Source organism: Ornithorhynchus anatinus, chromosome 16 (genome assembly GCF_004115215.2).
Source record: "Ornithorhynchus anatinus isolate Pmale09 chromosome 16, mOrnAna1.pri.v4, whole genome shotgun sequence".
Lineage (NCBI taxonomy): Eukaryota > Metazoa > Chordata > Mammalia > Monotremata > Ornithorhynchidae > Ornithorhynchus > Ornithorhynchus anatinus.
In genome coordinates this window covers 28,637,575-28,655,633 of record NC_041743.1, presented here as the reverse complement: position 1 = coordinate 28,655,633, position 18,059 = coordinate 28,637,575, and the positions used below count along the sequence as shown (strand labels likewise).

Below are 18,059 nucleotides of genomic sequence, written 5' to 3'. Positions count from 1 at the left end.
CTGTATCTACCCCAGCACTTAGAACAGTGATCTGCACATAGTAAGTGCTTAACAAATACCAACATTATTATCATTATTATTATTATTATTAGGTAGGAAAAGAGTCTCTCTAGACTGTAAACTCTCTGTGGGCAGGGAATGTGTTTATCAGCTCTGTTGTACTTTGGACTTAGGACAGTGGTCTGCACCCAATAAACTCTCGATAAATACGAGTAATTAGAACAGGTACTGAAACTCCATTTTACAGTCGAGAAGACTAAGGCACAGCAGGCAAGTGGCAGAGTCAAGATTAGAACCCAGGTCCTCTGGCTCCCTGAACCATACTTTATCCACTAGGCCACACTGCTTCCCTTCATTAAATTCCATGCTTACCTACATTCTCTTTCCTCCCTACCACTATCGTATCAGCAAAAAGCTACAGCATTGGTTGCAGGAAAAAAATTAATCCATCTTTTCTCCCTAGAGGAGGCACTATTCTGCCTTCCATTTTCTTTTAATATCTAGTTTAATTGATTATTACCTTCTTGCAATCCAAATTTTTAAGCAAAATATTAATAATTTACTATATATGCATTTTGAATAATAAATTCCCAGTAGCTAAAAACATCCTTAGAAGTAAATTATTTTTTTCAAATTCTTCAACTTTTCCTGCCTCCTTTTTTTCTACAGTCATCAATCATGCTGGGCTATGTCATTTGAAGTCAGAATTTTTTTTGGCTCTCCTAATTTGAAAAATGTAGTCTTCTTAAAGACTTGTTATTGTCTTGGAAAATAGAAATCCCACATGTGCCTCTTTGTAAAGACCCAAGTTCTCCTTAACTACATTACTTTGGCTCTAATCTTGCAAGAAAATTGGAGTTACTAAGACAAATCCTAGCAACATCTCTGGCCTACAAAGAAGCTGAAACTTTAATGTTCCACTACCGTACTATGCATTTAGCAAGTATAAGATGCTGATGGAGTAGTTGTCAGAAGAAATAAAAAGGACATTGGCTAATTTTTAATGAATTCCTATTCGCTGCCCCATCTTGCTTTAACGGCTCAACTTCTAAGGTTGAAACTACATTAGACTCTGTGAAGCTCTGGTCATCTCAAGAGTCAAGTGATGTTTTGGTCAAACACAACTGAATTTCAATGTTAAGGTCAGTAACTATTTCCTTTCAAGTTTAAGTAGCAAGGTAGACAGATGGAGGAATCTGTTTTAATTATGATGGTTTTATTGATATTAACAATAGCTGAGGACCTCAGCAACTTTCCTATTAACTTTTCAGGAGAGAAGGCAGAAATGACTTCCTCCCATTGCTCAAAATTTTTTTTTAAATCAATCAAAACAACAGTAAAAATCACATCAACCTTCCTCCCTTGTTTTGAACTATCTGAATCACAACCTTGGCTAATTCCAGAGCTGGAATACTGGGAAAGTCACATCTACACCCTCATATTATTGGAGGATTTAAGCAGCAACAGAATAGAAATAAAGAATGAAATGTATTTAAGAGCCAAATTGTAGAGCTCAAATATCATAATTTAATATGCTGTCTTTTCAAACTGCTTCAAGAGCAGATCTTCTGGATTTCCTAACTCATTTCTTTAGTCATGACAATAAACATGAGTCCACTTGCTCAGGAACTGAAATTAATCAGGGGCAGCCGAAAGAAAATAGGGCAGAAATGTAATAAACTTTGCTCTCTTTCCTATTCCCTGTATTGCAAGAATCTACAGGGGAATTTAGAGTGTATTTCCTGCACTTAGATATAATACTGTACTTGTCGATGCAATATCCTTAATTAAAGCAAAATAGATAGCAGAAAGACTACACAGTAAGTGCTCAACAAATATGATTGAATGAATGTGTGAATAGACTAAGATGAATGGCACTGATGGATAAGGGCAAGGACGATGCAAATTTAGGAAACCAAATATAATTTTTGCAAGCCTGTTGTCTTTGAAAACTACAAAACTCAGTTACTTGATTGCTTTGGTTACTTGAATTTGGTTTCTCCTCTGTTACTGTTTAGTTTTACTAAGTCTTACTTAGTCTTATTTAGTTTTCTCTAAGGTGGGTACCAGAAATAACTTACTGTTTTCTGTTCTGTTGGGGGCAGAAGTAAAACAAAGCCATTGAATTCAAGCCTCTCTCAGTCTTCTTTACAGATCTATGGCCATGGGCAGGAAGAACCCTGATTCTAAGCTAGTCCTACCCATCCGGAACCTGAAGATTCTGGCAGTTCTGGGCCCTTCTGAGCGGAAAGGTCATGCTTCCTCAGGTTTGGAATTGCCCAGGAAGTTAAGATCTGTATAGAGGGTGAAAAAGTGTGGCCTAGTGAAAGAGCACAGGCCTGGGAGTCAGAGGACCTAAGTTCTAATCCTGTATCTGCCATTTATCTTCTGGGCAAGTCACTTCATTTCTCTGTGCCTCAGTTTCCTCACCTGTAAAATGAGGATTAAGTCCTACTCCCTCCTACCTAGACTGTGAGCCCGAGGGGGGACAAGTGCTGTGTCCCGACCTGATTATTGCACATCTACCCCAGTACTTAGTATAGTGCTTGGCACAAAGCACTTAAATTCCATTAAAAAAAGAAAACAACCACAGGTTAATAACAGATTTGCTCATCGTTCTCGCCCCCCTGGGACATCAACTCAATGGGGCTTCACAGGCTGGAATCCCAGAAAGAAATATAAAGCTCTTAAGGCACCTGAGAATGATTTTTTTTTCCTCCCTTTAGAGCCTGCAAAATTGGAGCTTTGTTGTGAACCATTTTCCCTCAGCCCCCTAAGAGATATACTTTTGTCATCAACTAAAAGGAGAGCTGCCTGCCTTCTACATTGTTGACTTCTGGAGAGAATCCCAGTTTTAAAATACTAGAAATGTCGGAAAATTCATAATATGGTCCTGGGACATTCCATTTTCCAATGGGACTCCGTTCTCTTCCGTATAATGTGGCATTTCCTCTGTGGCATGTGTCCCCTGCTGCTAATCTAATAAACAGAGAACTGCTCACGATAGTTGACTTCCAAAAAGCTCAGAGATTTGTTTACAAATTGCATTCAGGGTTATTTTTGAGCTTTTGCAGTCAAACTGAAAGCCTCCTAAAATTGGCAACTTGTACCTCAGTGACCATTAGGAAAGGTCCACGCATTACAAAATAATGTAAAAAAATCCCATTAACAATTTGTTATTCCCAGCACCTTGAAGAAGAAGAAGAAGAAGCAGATTTAGGAGAAAGCAGAATAGATTAGGGTCATGTAGGTGGGTGGGGTGGACATTAAACACCACGTGAATGTGCAGTCACAACGTTTGGAAGGACTTGAATGCTGAACTGCCAAAATCTATATAAGGGTAAAGGGTAATGAAGTATTATGGCGGGGCGGAGGTGTAGAGACTGTAATAGGGCTATTGGGTTACATTTTGGACAGAGGCATGGTGTGTGAAGAATGGAAGTGAAGAAATGATTTTTTCTGGAGTTGATGGGGTAGGAACAAAAGGTAGATTGGTAGCTGTTTGTGTCTTCCATCTCATTCTGCCTACAGGCAAAGCCCAACAAAGCACCACCTTTCAGAAAGCTAGCTTGTCACATTTGGCAGCCCCCTGAAAGTCAGTAGCATTAGAGATTGACCTTGGAATGACATCCAAGTTAAACACTGATATATAAAGCAGCAGTTAAGATTAGGTTGGGTAAGGGTGAGGGGATCAGGACTGAGACATCCCTGTTTAGAATGGTCTAGTCTAGGATTGATCCCATCCAGAATTTTAGGGTTCCAGTATGATTAACAATAGATTTGTCCAGGTTTTCATATTTTTTTATCAATTCTGATTAATCTAGAAAGGGTAAATGAAAGGCTAATTTCTCTGAATGATTTTTCCCAGTGAGAAAAAATAAGGTAAGTAACCTTGAAAAAGTCTCGTTAAAAATGTCTTTATCTTTGGTCTTTTCTCAGGTGCAAATAACACTTAAAAGAGATAGGTAATCAGGACTGGCCAATATGCTAGAATACCAGGATTGGGAAAATGGAAATATTTAATTCTTGCTTTAAAATTCAGAGTATATCTAGCCCTATTTTCATTGTTTCCTTCAACAAAGTGACAACTTGATAAATGTGAAGTTTGTTTTGTTCTTTGCATGTTTATCCCCGTTTCCCAAATTGCTATTTAACTCCCCGGATAGACAGTTTTGCACAGTGTTGCACAAATGTAATGATTTTGTAGCTCTTTTCATGCCCATAAAAAAATTAAAAAGAAAAGATGGGTAGTGCAGTGAAAACAAGGAACTAGACTGTGTTTTTGTCTAACTTGGTGACTCTGAGACGTCAAGTTTTCCAATGCACTAGATTGCTTTATCATTCATTACGCTGTCACTTGACTGGTTCTCTGACCAGTGACCTGATTTCACCCCTCTTTGTGGTTCAGCTATTCACATCTTAGAGTGCCACACTAACAGAAGTGAAATATGTTCTGCTCAGTTGAATTCAACAATGTGGATCTTCGGTAAAAGCGATGAACCTCTCCAACTGGCTGGATCCTGGATCCAAATGTTCTCCCTGTTGAAATCACACTCCCGTGAAAAACAGGCAGCTATAGTTCACAGACCCACAACATTCAAACCCACACACCGTTAGTAATGACAGCATACCTTCCAGTTCATTAATAACTGTTTTAAGCCCTACTGCAAGAAAGAAGTTTGTGTTTCGACCAGACTGTAGTCTCATTATGGGCAGGGAACATTTCCACTAACTCTGTTGCATGGTATTCTCCCAAGTACTTAGTACAGTGCTCTGCACAAAGTAAGCACCCAGTGATTGATTGTTCAAGATTTACCTAAGCCAAAACAGAGCTCTCAGAGGCAATCCACAGTGGGCCTAAAACAGATAGATCTCAGAGAGAGATCTTTTTTTAAAATTTTAGATGGGCTTCTCCTCAAGGATAAAACCAAAGTTGTTGGAAAATATATCCTCAACCATCACAAAGCGATCTGACACCTTTTGGGCAAACTGCTGAAATTTCAATTACACATAGGTGTGAGGTCGCCAGTTACTATCACTAGAGACTCAAGGTGAGGTCTTGATTTTTTAAATGTAAATCCTATTAATATTCTAATCTTGGCTTTATAAAGTTCCTTCTGCTCAAGTGTTCGAAACACTTTCACGAACAATGTTATGTTTATCTTTACACAATCCTGGGGAAGTTTGTAGGAGTAGGTACTACTTTTCCTCAGTTAAGGTATTTTATTAAATGCCTACTATGTGCAAAGCACTGTGCTAAATACTGTAATAAATAAAGAGTAATTAGATTAGATATAGTCCTTACCCCTCCCAAGGCTTACAGTCTAACTGGGGTAGACAGAGATGAAGAACAATAATGAATTTGGAACAACAGTAAGTAACAAAATCAGCACAGGTCTGGGAGTCAGAAGGATCTGGGTTCTAATCTCAGCTCCGCCCCCTGCCAGTGTGTGACCTTGGGTAAATCACTTCACCTCTCTGGGCCTCGCTTACCTCATCTGTAAAATGGGGATTAAGATTGTGAGTCCCATGGGGCACGTGGATTGGTCCAAACTGATTAGCTTGTATCTACCCCAGTGCTTAGTACAGTGCCTGACACGTAGTAAGCGCTTAATAGATACCATTTTAAAAAAATCAAAGCAACAATGGTAAACTAGGTACTCCAAAAGTACTAGTAAGGGGGTGTCCTCAGGCTCCAGGAACAGCTCTTAGTTACAAGCTGCCACAACTTCCCCAACATTCTAGCTATTCTAAAGGAAGAGCACTGAGATGCTCAAGCAGCTCACTCCCTCTACTTATCCTCACACCATCCTCACCACAACGCAGCCCTCCCACTCTTCTAATGCCAACCTACTCATTGTGCCTCACTCTTGTCCCTCACCATCATCCTCTCCCTTCCCCCACTTCCTTCCTTCAAATCTTACAGTCCATCATTCCCCCAGCAACAAAAAAAAATCACCTCTTCCGGGAAGACTTCCCTAATTAATCCTTCATCTCTCCACCTTATTTCCACCCCCGCACTACATCACCTACACTCGAGTTTTCATCCCCTCAGCACCTCTCCCCCTATAGCACTCAAGAACATATCCTAACTCTTGGTCACTTCCTCTCCCTGGAATTTATTTTACTATTCATCTTGCCCACTTGATTGTAAACTCCCTGAAAGATAGGGAGCTTGTCTAAACAACTCTATTGTACCCCCAAGAGCTTAGTACGGTGCTCACCACAGAGTAAATACTCAGTGAATACCACTGATTGAATGACAGTAGGAATGGGGCTTCCATCACACAACGTCATGTGTCAGTGGCATGTGGCTGGCTCAGACCCTGTGCAGTCCTCCTCTTATGAAAACTGTCTCCTAGAAACAAGTAAATAACTTGTCCAGGGGACACAGGCCTTTTGTCTCATAATCTCCTACTCTTTCCACCAGACCAATATGCCAAAATGTGGATAAAAGCATAATTTTTTATAATTGTGGTGATTCAAGACTGTGCCTAGCTCTACGTAACCCCTGTCAGATTAATATTTTGTAGTAATAGTATTTATTAGATACCTATTCCTCTGCAAAGAACTGTATTAAGTGTTGAAAGAATACACTGGTAAAATTAGATGAGATCTCTTTGCCCTCAAGAGGCTCACCATCTAAGGACAAAGGAAGGGAGATTGAGAACAGAGATGAGATAAGACAATAAGACCACAAAAGCATCATGAGAGATAAGGAAATACACTGTTAGAAGTGAAAACCTGTAAGCACTCCTCCTCATTTATACGTGTATACTTCAACAAATACATCTTTAGCTAACTTCTGAAATGATAGTCACGGTACTTGAGAGATCTTGTTATTAAAGTTGAAGGACTAAAATGTGAATTAGACATTCCTTGGTGAAAAGCTTCTGGGTGCCTTGAAAATGCACAATATCTAGTTAACATTAAAATATATCCTATTTTTTTCTTTTCAGGGCAGAACACAGTGCATTTATCCATTTCTGGCTCCAGGTGTCTTTTCCTTCCACTGTTTACAACCTAGAACCAATGTGATGTCTGATAGAGTTAAATATTTTAGTGATGTATCTAAACATTTTAGGAATGGCAGTGAAGGTAGATATTAATTTGCAGATTGGCCCAGTTCTCCTTCATCTCGACAAGATTGGTGAAATGGCTGCTGTTAAGAATGTGTTTGCAAACAATGTGGCAGGAATTCCATCCTCTGGTACAAGTAGTGCTGAACCACAAGTGAGTTTTTAAATGTACATATTAAAAAAAAGTATTCTGGCTCTTTTTCACAAAATCAGACAGTGTGGAGGGAGCAGAGGGATTGATAACAATAAATTAAAGATCCAATTGTTAGCACCTAATCCAGCTGGGTAAACTACTCTCTACTGAACTATAGTTCATTCAGAGATGAAGTACTCCCTTCTTTTTATGTGTTCATTTTACTGGTTAGACATATCCCTAGCAGCTATTACTTCAAGGACTGGATACACTCAGTTCTCTTACAAGGCAGGTTTTTACTGTATGTCTTTGCTAGACGCTGGGGGAATTAAGAACTGTTCATCCACATCCTGAGCCTGTTTGGATACAGCCTGCCATGGCGATAGTTTGGACATATTCGAACAGCACCAAAACAGGTTAGTACTACAGTGTGAATTTTTATTTACATGAGGTTTTTTCAAGAATGTAACTCCTGCAAGTATATAAACCCAAGATCCCGGATGTATTAGAAATTTAGAAATCAGACGTGCCTGGGGAAGGTAGTGTGGTCTAATGGAAGATGCACGGATTGTGAGTCAGAAAACAGGGATTCAAGTCATAGCTTTGTGACCTTAGGCAAGGCACTTCAATGATCTGGGCCTCAGTTACCTCATCTCTTAAAATGAGGATGAGATAGACTGTGACCCCCATGTAGGATAGGGACAGTATCTCAGTGCAAAGTAGCACTTAAATGCTATCAGTAATATTGAGGTTGCAGAGTAGGGTAACGTACTGGTAGAGAAGGAGTTTTAGTTTGAAATAGCTTGAGAATATGAGAGTAACAGACTAATTTATGATCCTGTTTACTCAGACTATATTAATCATCGTGGTATTTGTTACGCACTTACTGTGTGCCACATACACCACTACGTGCCAGCGTAATATATGATAATCACTTTGGACCCAATCTCTGCCCCCAAAAGGGATCACAGCCTAAGGAGGAGGGAGAACAGGTATTTAATTCCCAATTTACAGATGAGGAAACAGAGGCACTAAGTTAATTGACTTAGGCAAGTGGCAGAGGCAGGATAAAAACCTAGGTCCTCTGACTCTCTGGCCCAAGCTCTTTCCATTAGGAAAGAGCAGAGTCTTCTGTTCTTCTACCTGTAAAACCAGCTGGTTTGTTCGGCTTGATGCTGTAACCTGAGTGGTGGAATGGTAACTGAGTGATAACCTTTTGTCCATTTGAGTGAAAAATCAGGGTCTAAATTCATTGACATGCTTGTTTTCAATACACACTTTGGCTAGTCCACAATTATGGAGGTAGAGAATGCTCTTCCCACGAAGCAAGCCTATTCAATGGAGCATGCCAACACCACGAAAGATGTGTTTGGAACAGGTCAGTACTAAAATTCAAGTTTTCCTTACTGTGAAGTTTTGCAAGAAGACCCACAGAGGTCTTTTTCCTTTGTTGTTACTATATTGTATTTACTTCAGTGCCATCAATAAATACTGTTGACTGAATAATCTGGAGGCAAAGGTTCACAGCCTACTTCTTTTGCTGAGGCACTGTAAAAAGCAAGCCATTTATTGCCTTTGTGACTCAGTTTCCCCAGCCACAAAATAGGCACGGTGATACCTGCCCCTGTCCCTGCTAACTTTGTGATCTTAGGGAGAAAAGTTCTTCATAGATCCAAGGGTGTAACGTGATCATTACTATCATAGGACCCGGATTGATTTCATCTCCCTTTCCCATTCCAAAGACCTTCAAAGAGGCATATTTTGGAATGAATACTCTATGCTAAAGATCCTCACTATGAAAAATGCTACTCTTCCAAGTAAAACCTACTCTTCAGTTTCACTAACCTTCAGAATGTTACTGACATTTTATTTTCTTAATGAACTAATTTCATGCTAGATTCTTTACATTGAAAATAAAAAGGGAAATTGACAAAAGTATGCTGATTCCCAAGATTTTCTAAAAAACATTTTCTAGTTTTATTGTTGAAGAGAGTTTTGAATATCATCAATTGCCTTTGCAAAGGTGGAGAAGCTTCTGGTATTTGTAACATTCTCCAGAACCACAGAATGCCCTGAATAACAATAATAATAATAATAGTGGCATTCGTATTGAGGGTGAAATTAAAAGGAGAAAGTAAAGTCACTTAAAACATCCCATCAGGGATTTTTTTCACCTAGCTTACTAAAAATAACATAATGAAGTGAGCTGTCCTCCACTCATGTTTGCATAGCACTCCTTGCTATCAGAGAAAGAGCACTGCCTAATGGATAGAGCTACTGGCTTGGGAGTCAGAATTCCAGCCCCACCACTTATCTGCAGTGTGACCTCGGGCAAGTCACTTCACTTCTCTATGCCTCAGTTACCTTATCTGTAAAATGGGGATTGAGACTGTGAGTCCCATGTGGGACAGGGACTGTGTCCAACACAATGTGCTTGTATCCACTCTGGCACTTAGTATAGTGCCTGGCACATAGTAAGTGCTTAACAAATACCATAATAATAATAATGATGATAACCTGGATTCTAATTTCAACTCCCCCATATGCTTGCTGTGGGACCTTGGGCAAGTCACTTAACTTCTCTGTGCCTCAGTTACCTCATCTGCAAAATGGGGATTAAGATTGTAAACCCCATGTGGGACAGGAATTGCATCCAACCCAATTTGCTTGAATCCATCCTAGCACTTAGTACAGTGCCTGGCACATACTAAACACTTAACAAATTCCATTATTATTATTATTATACATATTATAATCCCCCTGCAAAAAATATAAATAATTTACAGGGCGAGGAGGGGGGTGATGACATCAGCAGACCTCATGCTAGATTCACCTACTAATCTGCTCTGCATTTACTCATTATGAAGACCATCACCTGAAAAGCAATTGTATTTGAAAATATCTATGCTCATTTTCCTCAGGGGCTTGGATATCATTAAACTGTGCTTTTGCCATCTTGGGCCATGTTGGAGGGCTTATCTGAAAAGATACTCCAGAGCTGTCAACCATCGTTTTATCTGCTTGTGTCAGAGTTACTGCAGTACTGTTATTAACAGCTTCCTTGTGGAATTCCATCACAGCTTATTTTCCAGAGCTCCCCAGCATTCCAGGTTTGATCTTTCCTCATTCTCGACTGAGAAGCCGTCACAGATATATACCAAAAAATGATGTCCTAAAAAACAAATAATACTTCCTCCCACGAGATGAAAAGAATGCATCTCCTGACTGGAGCGATGACCAGTATCTTAGGAAAAGCAGAAAGGGGTATGAAGGGAAAGTGGGTTTTCTGATGGGAAATGCTACTCAACTCTACCTCTTGGAGTGAGTAGCAATTAGGAAAAGCTAAACACTGTAGTCTTGGGGAATTTGGTTGAGGGAATAATCTAATGTGCCCAAGTGTCTGCTCTAATATGCATGAAACTTACTTTGAACGTGGTGTGGGAAGAAGTGGACAGTAGAAGGAGAAATGAAGGTTTAGCTAGGGAAGAGGGATTTGTAGGTGGGGAGGGAAATTCCAGTCTCATGAATAAGCCTTAACCCCTGAATTAAATTAATGGAAGGCAAGCCATGGGAGGTCAGGGTGATCAGCTCCCTTGGAGTTTTTCTGGAGTAAATCTTAGTTTGTGGTTTAAAATCTGTTTCCATTTATTTTCCTACAGGCTTTTCAATTATCTTTGATTAAATACTGGCTATTAGACATAATTAATCAGAACGTTCTATTCTTTCAAAGTACCTAGGCAGATGTTCCTTTTTGGATTATGGCCAAACTGTACCCTTCTTTTATTCATTTTGAATATCTAGTTTGAAGAAGGCCTATTGTTTCTCTCTCTCCACATTTTAGCTAGATGTCTACATCAACCACTAGGACAGCGGATCTAAGAAAAAGAGCACCTACTCAAGTGCCACCATTCTGTAGAAGAGCATCCGTTAGACTCTGTTGAAGCATCTCTCCAGATCACTGGTAATTCTATCTTTTGCTCTTCCAACATACTGAGAGGGATTCACTCAGTCAATAGCAACTGAGTGTCCCTGTGCCAAAGTTAGAGTAAGCCTGTGGGAAATATATAGTCTCTGCCTGCCAGGAGTATTCAGTCTCAGGAGCTTAGTACAGAGTGCTGCAAACAGTAAGTATTCAATAAATACCTCCAGTGAATGGAGCTGGAGGAAGAATGAAGTTATCACTAGAAGAGCAAGAGTAAAGAACAATGGACAGGAAACAAATCTGTGAATGAATGATTATGTGTCTTTATATTAACTTTTGATATATATCACACATCTCACAGTGGCAGGGATGGCTGTATAAATGCTAAGATGGATGCTGGGGTTGACAGTTCATCCCAACTGTTGGGATGTTGAGGTTGGGCACTTCAACTAGGAAACTTTTCCCATAGGGGGTGGGATTTCAGAAGGGCTTTAAATCTGGGAAGCATAGTAGTGTGGTGGATTTAAAGGGTGAGGGAATATGGGCAGAGAACATTACATCTGATATAGGCTCGGCCAGAGGGAAGTACATTGTGAAGGTAAACTTGGGAGGGGAGGGTGTGACCTGGGAAGTAGGTAGATAAGACAGCAGATAATTAAAGGAGACAGCTGATAAAGAGACTTGAAGCAGACATAAAGGTGTGAGAACTCTACTGTGGTTGTGCAATGAACTTTTTCTGTCTTGAAGATGCTAAGTGGGAAAGAATATACTAAAAGAAGTCAAAACAGAGTAACATTTTGAAAGCAAAGGAGAACAACAGCTACTGGATTGAGAGAGAAGGTATGAGTATGGAAATAATGATTAATAATAATAATTATTGGAATTGTTAAGTGATTACTATGTGCCAATCACTGTTATAAGATCCGGGGTAAATACAAGGTAATCAGGTTGTCCCACATAGGGCTCACAGTCTTTATCCCCATTTTACAGATGAGGTAACTGAGGCACAGAGAAGTTAAGTGGCTTGCCCAAGGTGACATAGCAAACAAGTGGCAGAGCCGGAATTAGAACTCACTTCCTCTGACTCCCAAGTCCATGCTCTTGCCACTAAGCCATGCTGCTTCTCTGTGTTGAATGTAGAAAAAATAATGGAAAAGTGTAAAAATAATGTAGAAAAATAGTGTAGAAAAATATCTTAAACTTATTTAAATAAATGATGGTAGGCTCAGGAAATGGCAAAAGAAAAAAAGGATAGCTAAAAAATGGTTAGAAAACCACAGATCTTTTGATTTATTCATTATTCATTAGGAGTCAGGCACATCAAGGCTAGAAGACTTTTATATTTACATCATGCATTTACACTGCTTCCTCATTCATTTCAATCTATCAGGAATATTTATTGAGCATTTACTGTGTGCAGAGCACTGAACTCAGCACTTGGGAAAAAAGCACAATACAACAGAGTGGGCAGAAGCGATCCCTGCCTACAGTTTACAGTCTACAGGGAGAGGCAGACATTAAAATACATTACAGATAGGGGATCCTTCTTTAACAGCCCCACTTTATTAAGGTATGGGCCACTGCATATAAACGCAATGCAGGGTAAGGTCAGTATCTGAAGATTTGCCTTATGGGAGCATTCATTAGGAACTGGTGCAAACAAGACTGTCGTCTTGTAGATAGTACAATAATTGCAAATGAGGCCAAGTGGAAAAGCTTCTTGGCTGCCAAATATTTGTCAGAACCACGATAAGGTGGTGCCACTGTTTACCAGTAGGTAAAAGTTCAGAGAATCCCTGAAATTAGAGATGGAAAAGATGTTATAAAATTCAGGCTGTTTCCCCAACACAGAATTTTTTCCCCCACCCTTAACCCTTTATTATTTCAGAATACCCCATTTATGGTCACTTTTTTTTTTTTTTGGAAGAAAGCACATAAGAAGAAAATCTTCACCATTATCCCTCCAAGGCAGCCATTGTTTCTCCTTTGTTTGCTTGGCGTTATTTCAGTAATCATTCTTCCTCTTTGAATATTCTCTCTTCCAAACTTTGCCAAAAGGTTGCATTTCTATACTTAGAACTTAGTCATCTCTAGTTCTTGTCATCTTTAAAAACCTTTTTTCTCCTAAGTCCTAATTCACTTACCAAAATCTTGTATAGTAAGACTAAATCAATTTTTTTAATGGCATTTGTAAAGCTCTTGCTGTAGGTCATGCCTTGAAGCTCTGGGGTAGATATAAGTTCATCAGGTCAAACACAGTTCCTTTTCCACATGAGGCTCACGATCTAAGGTTCAATGGAAGAAATTTCAGAACAATTTTTCTTTTCTAAATAGTAGGCTTGATTAGCTTCAATCACCTTACATTCTCTTATTATATGTATGTACTGTTTCTGATGGTGTTGGTTGTGGTATTTGTTAAGCGCTTAACTATGTGTCAAGCACTGTACTAAGCACAGGGGTAGATACAAGATAATCAGGTCCCACCTGGGGCTCACAGTCTAAGCAGGAGGGAGAGCAGATGAGGAAAGTGAGGCACATAGAAGTTAAATGACTGGCCCAAAGTCACACAGTAGATAAGTGGTGGAGCGAGAAGTAGAACCCAGGTCTTCTGATTCCTAGAGCCATGCTCTATCCAACAGGCCACACTTTCTCATTTTTTTAAATGATGAACTTTTTTAAACTGCTGGTCAATTGAACAAAGTATAAACTAGTACTGTCACCAGCAAGCACCACATCCCTATGTCAAGTAATGCACTGAAGGGATTTTTTCCACAATAGTCTATTTATTTTGATATAGCAAGTGTGTGTAATAGAAGCCATCTGTTTCCTCTTGTCCCGGAATTTCAAATGGTGACAAGAAGGCTTTGTGCTGAACTTCTGCCTTATCTCTCACGTATTTGTCAAAATGTGTTGCTAAAAATTAATCAATACATGCAAATAAATATGCCAAGACAATACTTGGCGAAGTTCAGGATTCATATAAAAGTAAATAGCCTTGAAGAAAAGCAAGAGAGCTTTTTGGCTCAAGGTCTTCCCCAGTGACAGCTGAATAGTTGAGTTGTTTAAAACACTATGTTTTTATAGATGAGCTTTCATAAGATTGATATTAACCAGGGAACACAGAATTATAATGTTGGAAGGGACCTTTCAGAGGACATCTAGTTTATTCTTCTGCCTTCAGGTAGGATAGATTCTCATCTGTCCTATTTCTAAAGGAACTTGGGAGAAGTAAGCTTTGCAACCTTTTTTGGTAGCACTTTTCTGTGTTTAGCAACTTTTTCAAGAAAATCCATAAGACTCATCTAAATCCCTCCTGTTCCTCTTCCATCCTCAGTGGAAATAGACAATAGCTTCAAATGCTGAAGAGGGCTTTGTCACCTCTAAAATGACTGGTAGACCTTCCTGTCATATTTATCCAATGGTTTTTCTTCCTAATAATAGTAATAATTCTGTTAATGATAACCGTACTTGATAAGCACTTACTATGTGCCAAGCACTGTACTGAGCACTAGGGTAGAGCAAGCGTATTTACTGAGAACTTACTGTGTGCCGAGCACTGGAAATGTATCCCGCCCTCAATTCAGTTGGAAACGGTCCCTGTCCCACAAGGGGCTCAGAGTCAAAGTAGAGGGACTACGATTTAATCCCCATTTTATAGATGAGAAAACTGAAGCACAGAGAAATTAAGTAACTTGGCCGAGGGCACACAGCAGATAAGTGGCAGAGCTGGGAGTAGTACCCAGGCCCTCTGACACCCAGGCCTGTACTCTTGCCTCTAGGTCTCACTGCTTTGGAAATCTCCCATTTTGTTACTCCATGGGGGCAAGTGACAGACATGTCATCGTCACACTGCATAGCTCTCTATCTAACAGTTCCTTCAAGTTCTCAAATACCAGCAGGCAAACACTAAGGATTAATTCAATTTCATTTAGCTGGACTGTTTCTCACTACTGTTGCCAGCTATTCTAGGGAGCAATTTAAGGTAATTTAAAAAATGCTTTGGGTTATTGATGAAGTCAACACCCATTTGCTGTAGGATTTACTGCTGTGTTTGGATTTTAATACATTTCAGATGAACTCTTCAGTAAGTTTTCTCTACAACTGGTTTTACACAAGGCTGCTCTCAAGAGTTTACAGAACAGGGCTCAGGAAACAGAGTACTGTGATATTCCATGCATCAAAGACATCTATACTAGAAAGACTTGGCTAATTTTTTAAGAGATTATTCTGCCTCTTTTCCCTATCCAGACAGTTGCTCTTAGTTCATTTACAATTTTATCTTTTTAGTAAGTGATAAGAAATCAGAGCTCAGGACCCAACAGGAAATTCATAGGAATTCTTTCAACCAAACTAAATATCAGTCTAACATCATGATCCAAACATTCTAAACCACTGCTTTGGTACCTTTTTTGTCTATTTAAATTCATACTTCCCTCTTTATAATATTGAGTTTCTACAGATCACATAATTTTATTAAAATTCCCACATTTTATGAACTTCATATTTAGTCTAAAGCAAATACAATTTTTCCTCCTGTCAAGTAATTAAAATAATGTTGAATATACAGATTTAAAAACAAAATGACCTCTTTTATGATATCAGCACTACTAAGTGGTATTTCAAATTCAAAATACAGGCCTTGTAAAAACCGGATGTTAAGAAATAACTTGGGCATGTAATAAAGAACAGATAAATGTTTACTGTTCAGATAAGGAGAAAATTCCTAGTCATGCAGTAAAAGTGTTCAGTTTAAAGGTAGTCCAACTCCCAACAGAAAATATATATATATGTATATATCTATATATATGAACAATAATTACAAGAACTTCACATAACCCAGGAAAATGTCTGATAATTATGGGAACCGGTTCTTAAAACATGGACATATTTTCAACTTCAAATGAGATCCCTGAGAGATTTGGTTATTAGCTATATATGGCAGTTGGCACTACTATTTCTTTATAAATCTGCTGGACTCTAAGGACAGATTAAAATTAACTGCCCTTTTAAAAAACTTGGAATGTATGAAAGCTAATTATTTCAGTCATTGGCTAAAAATAAAGTTGCAACTACAGACTAGTTAGAAAGCCATTTCAGAAAAAAGATGAAAATACAAAACAACAGAATTAGGCTCAAAATTTGAGATTAAACCAACAAATGGTTTGTGTTTCCCACAATCACTGCAGTCCTGTATTTTGGGGTCAAAGCTGTCACTTTCCATAATAGCACTGCTAATCAACATCTCATTGTTTATAAAAGTGGAATCACAATCAGAGAAAAATGAATCCCAAAGAGTCAAGGGATTTAGGAAGGTGAAAAACATGAAGAAAATAACAAAATAGTTAAAAATATGAAACTAGCAACATAAAGGAGTTGGCAAATTATAATGACTAGCGGGAAGTTCAAACAATATGACAGTCTAAGTCAAGAGATGGCTCTTGTACCTAAACTATTCTCCTATTCTCCATAAACCACTCAACTTTTCTAATGTTAAAGTGACTTCTATATCAGCATCTGTTGTAGATCAGTACAAAATGAACTCGCTGAAAAGCTGCAAGTGGGCCAGGCCAATTAAAGCCAGTGTCCTTGACTTTTCCAAGATAGATCATTTTTTGTGGTTGGTTTCAAAAGAAAATTCCCTTCTGAAATCCTTGTTCTGGCCAGTCCCAAAGAGGAAATTCTGACAGTGCCCAATACATTAAACAGTGTGCCTGAATGGCTACATCAAGCATCATTGTTAAAAACTAAGTTAGCTACACCTAAGCAGTTTTCTTGTTTAGTTAACAACATTAACGATGGAGTTAAAAAACTAGCAGATACAATTTACAAGGTTCTGACATCAAGCAGGAATAAAGTTCCAGTAATCCTGAACCACACACACTTAAATAGAGGTGATCTGATGACACTGCACCTGTCAATTATGCCTTTTTTAGCCCAGTTCCAAAGAACCGAACCATATAAACATCTTCTAGAATGGACAAAGTTAAAAACTTCCATCTTAAAAAAAATTTAGTCCCAGTGCCCCATGGTCATCTGTTATGGGATTAGGGGAGAAGTGAAGAAAGGATTAAAATACAAATTTACTGTGCATATCTATTAATGGGTAAATGGTACCAAGAAGATTTAGAATATTAGCTTTTGATGGAACTTAAAAGATGTGACATTTTAAAAACCATTTTATATAACTCCCAGTTTGTTTTGTATACTCTGAAGCAAGAGCAGCAAATGAAATGCTATTCTAAGACATCATAAATGGGGATACTGCTTTAGAAAGAAATTTTTGCCTAGGATGAAATTGTTCTTACAACTTAAATGCATTTGCAAACCTTTTTTTCCCTATATTCTCAATGGCTTTTTACCAGAAACATACAGAACTGTTAGGACAACTTAGTTGCTAACTCCCATGAGAAATTAATTCAATATTTTACAGTAAAAATACTAGTTCTCAGTGATCAGCCTGGCTCCTATAGCACTGAAAATTGCTAAAACAGTCCAACTACATGGATTTTTTTTTTATAAAGATGGTGGATCTAAAAGGCTAGATAGTTGAAAATACAAACTGGGGATAATGCACAAATGCAATGAGTGTGTTTTTTGCTGATTTTTAGGATGAGAAAAGAAAATTTCTAAGAGTAATTTTTCTGACCAATGCACTTTAGATGCCTCGAAACTTAAGATGCTTGATCCACAGATAACACTTTATTCTCAGTTTTAGAACGAAGAGTATAGGTCTTCCTCTTAATACCTCAAGCACAACCATATCAGAGTTTGGGAAAACAAACCCTGCTTCCATTAACCACTTCATACTTCACGTGTTTTTAGGATGTGGCAAAATATTATGCTGTCTTTGAAAAGTCATTCCACAAAAAAACATAAACTAGCTCTAATTAGTCAAATAGCTATTCACTGGATAGTCAACCCTCTG

The 18,059-nt window shown here is 38.6% G+C and overlaps 1 protein-coding gene across 6 annotated transcripts in view; it reads left to right on the top strand.

Moving 5' to 3' along the window:
- Positions 1–3,437: 3,437 nt before the first annotated feature.
- The window catches only part of NHLRC2 (NHL repeat containing 2), an 84,656-nt gene continuing 70,034 nt past the window's right edge, over positions 3,438–18,059 (top strand). Inside the window, exons 1-6 of one of the 6 annotated variants that reach the window (XM_029080685.2) lie at positions 3,438–3,882; positions 7,529–7,628; positions 8,500–8,590; positions 10,134–10,476; positions 11,054–11,173; positions 11,882–11,974. The gene's annotated coding sequence lies outside the window, so the exon portion shown is untranslated. Of the gene's footprint in view, positions 3,883–6,249; positions 7,234–7,528; positions 7,629–8,499; positions 8,591–10,133; positions 10,477–11,053; positions 11,174–11,881; positions 11,975–18,059 lie in introns of those variants that run through there. The other 5 variants (XM_029080684.2, XM_029080681.2, XM_029080680.2 and 2 more) reach the window with 5 other exon arrangements.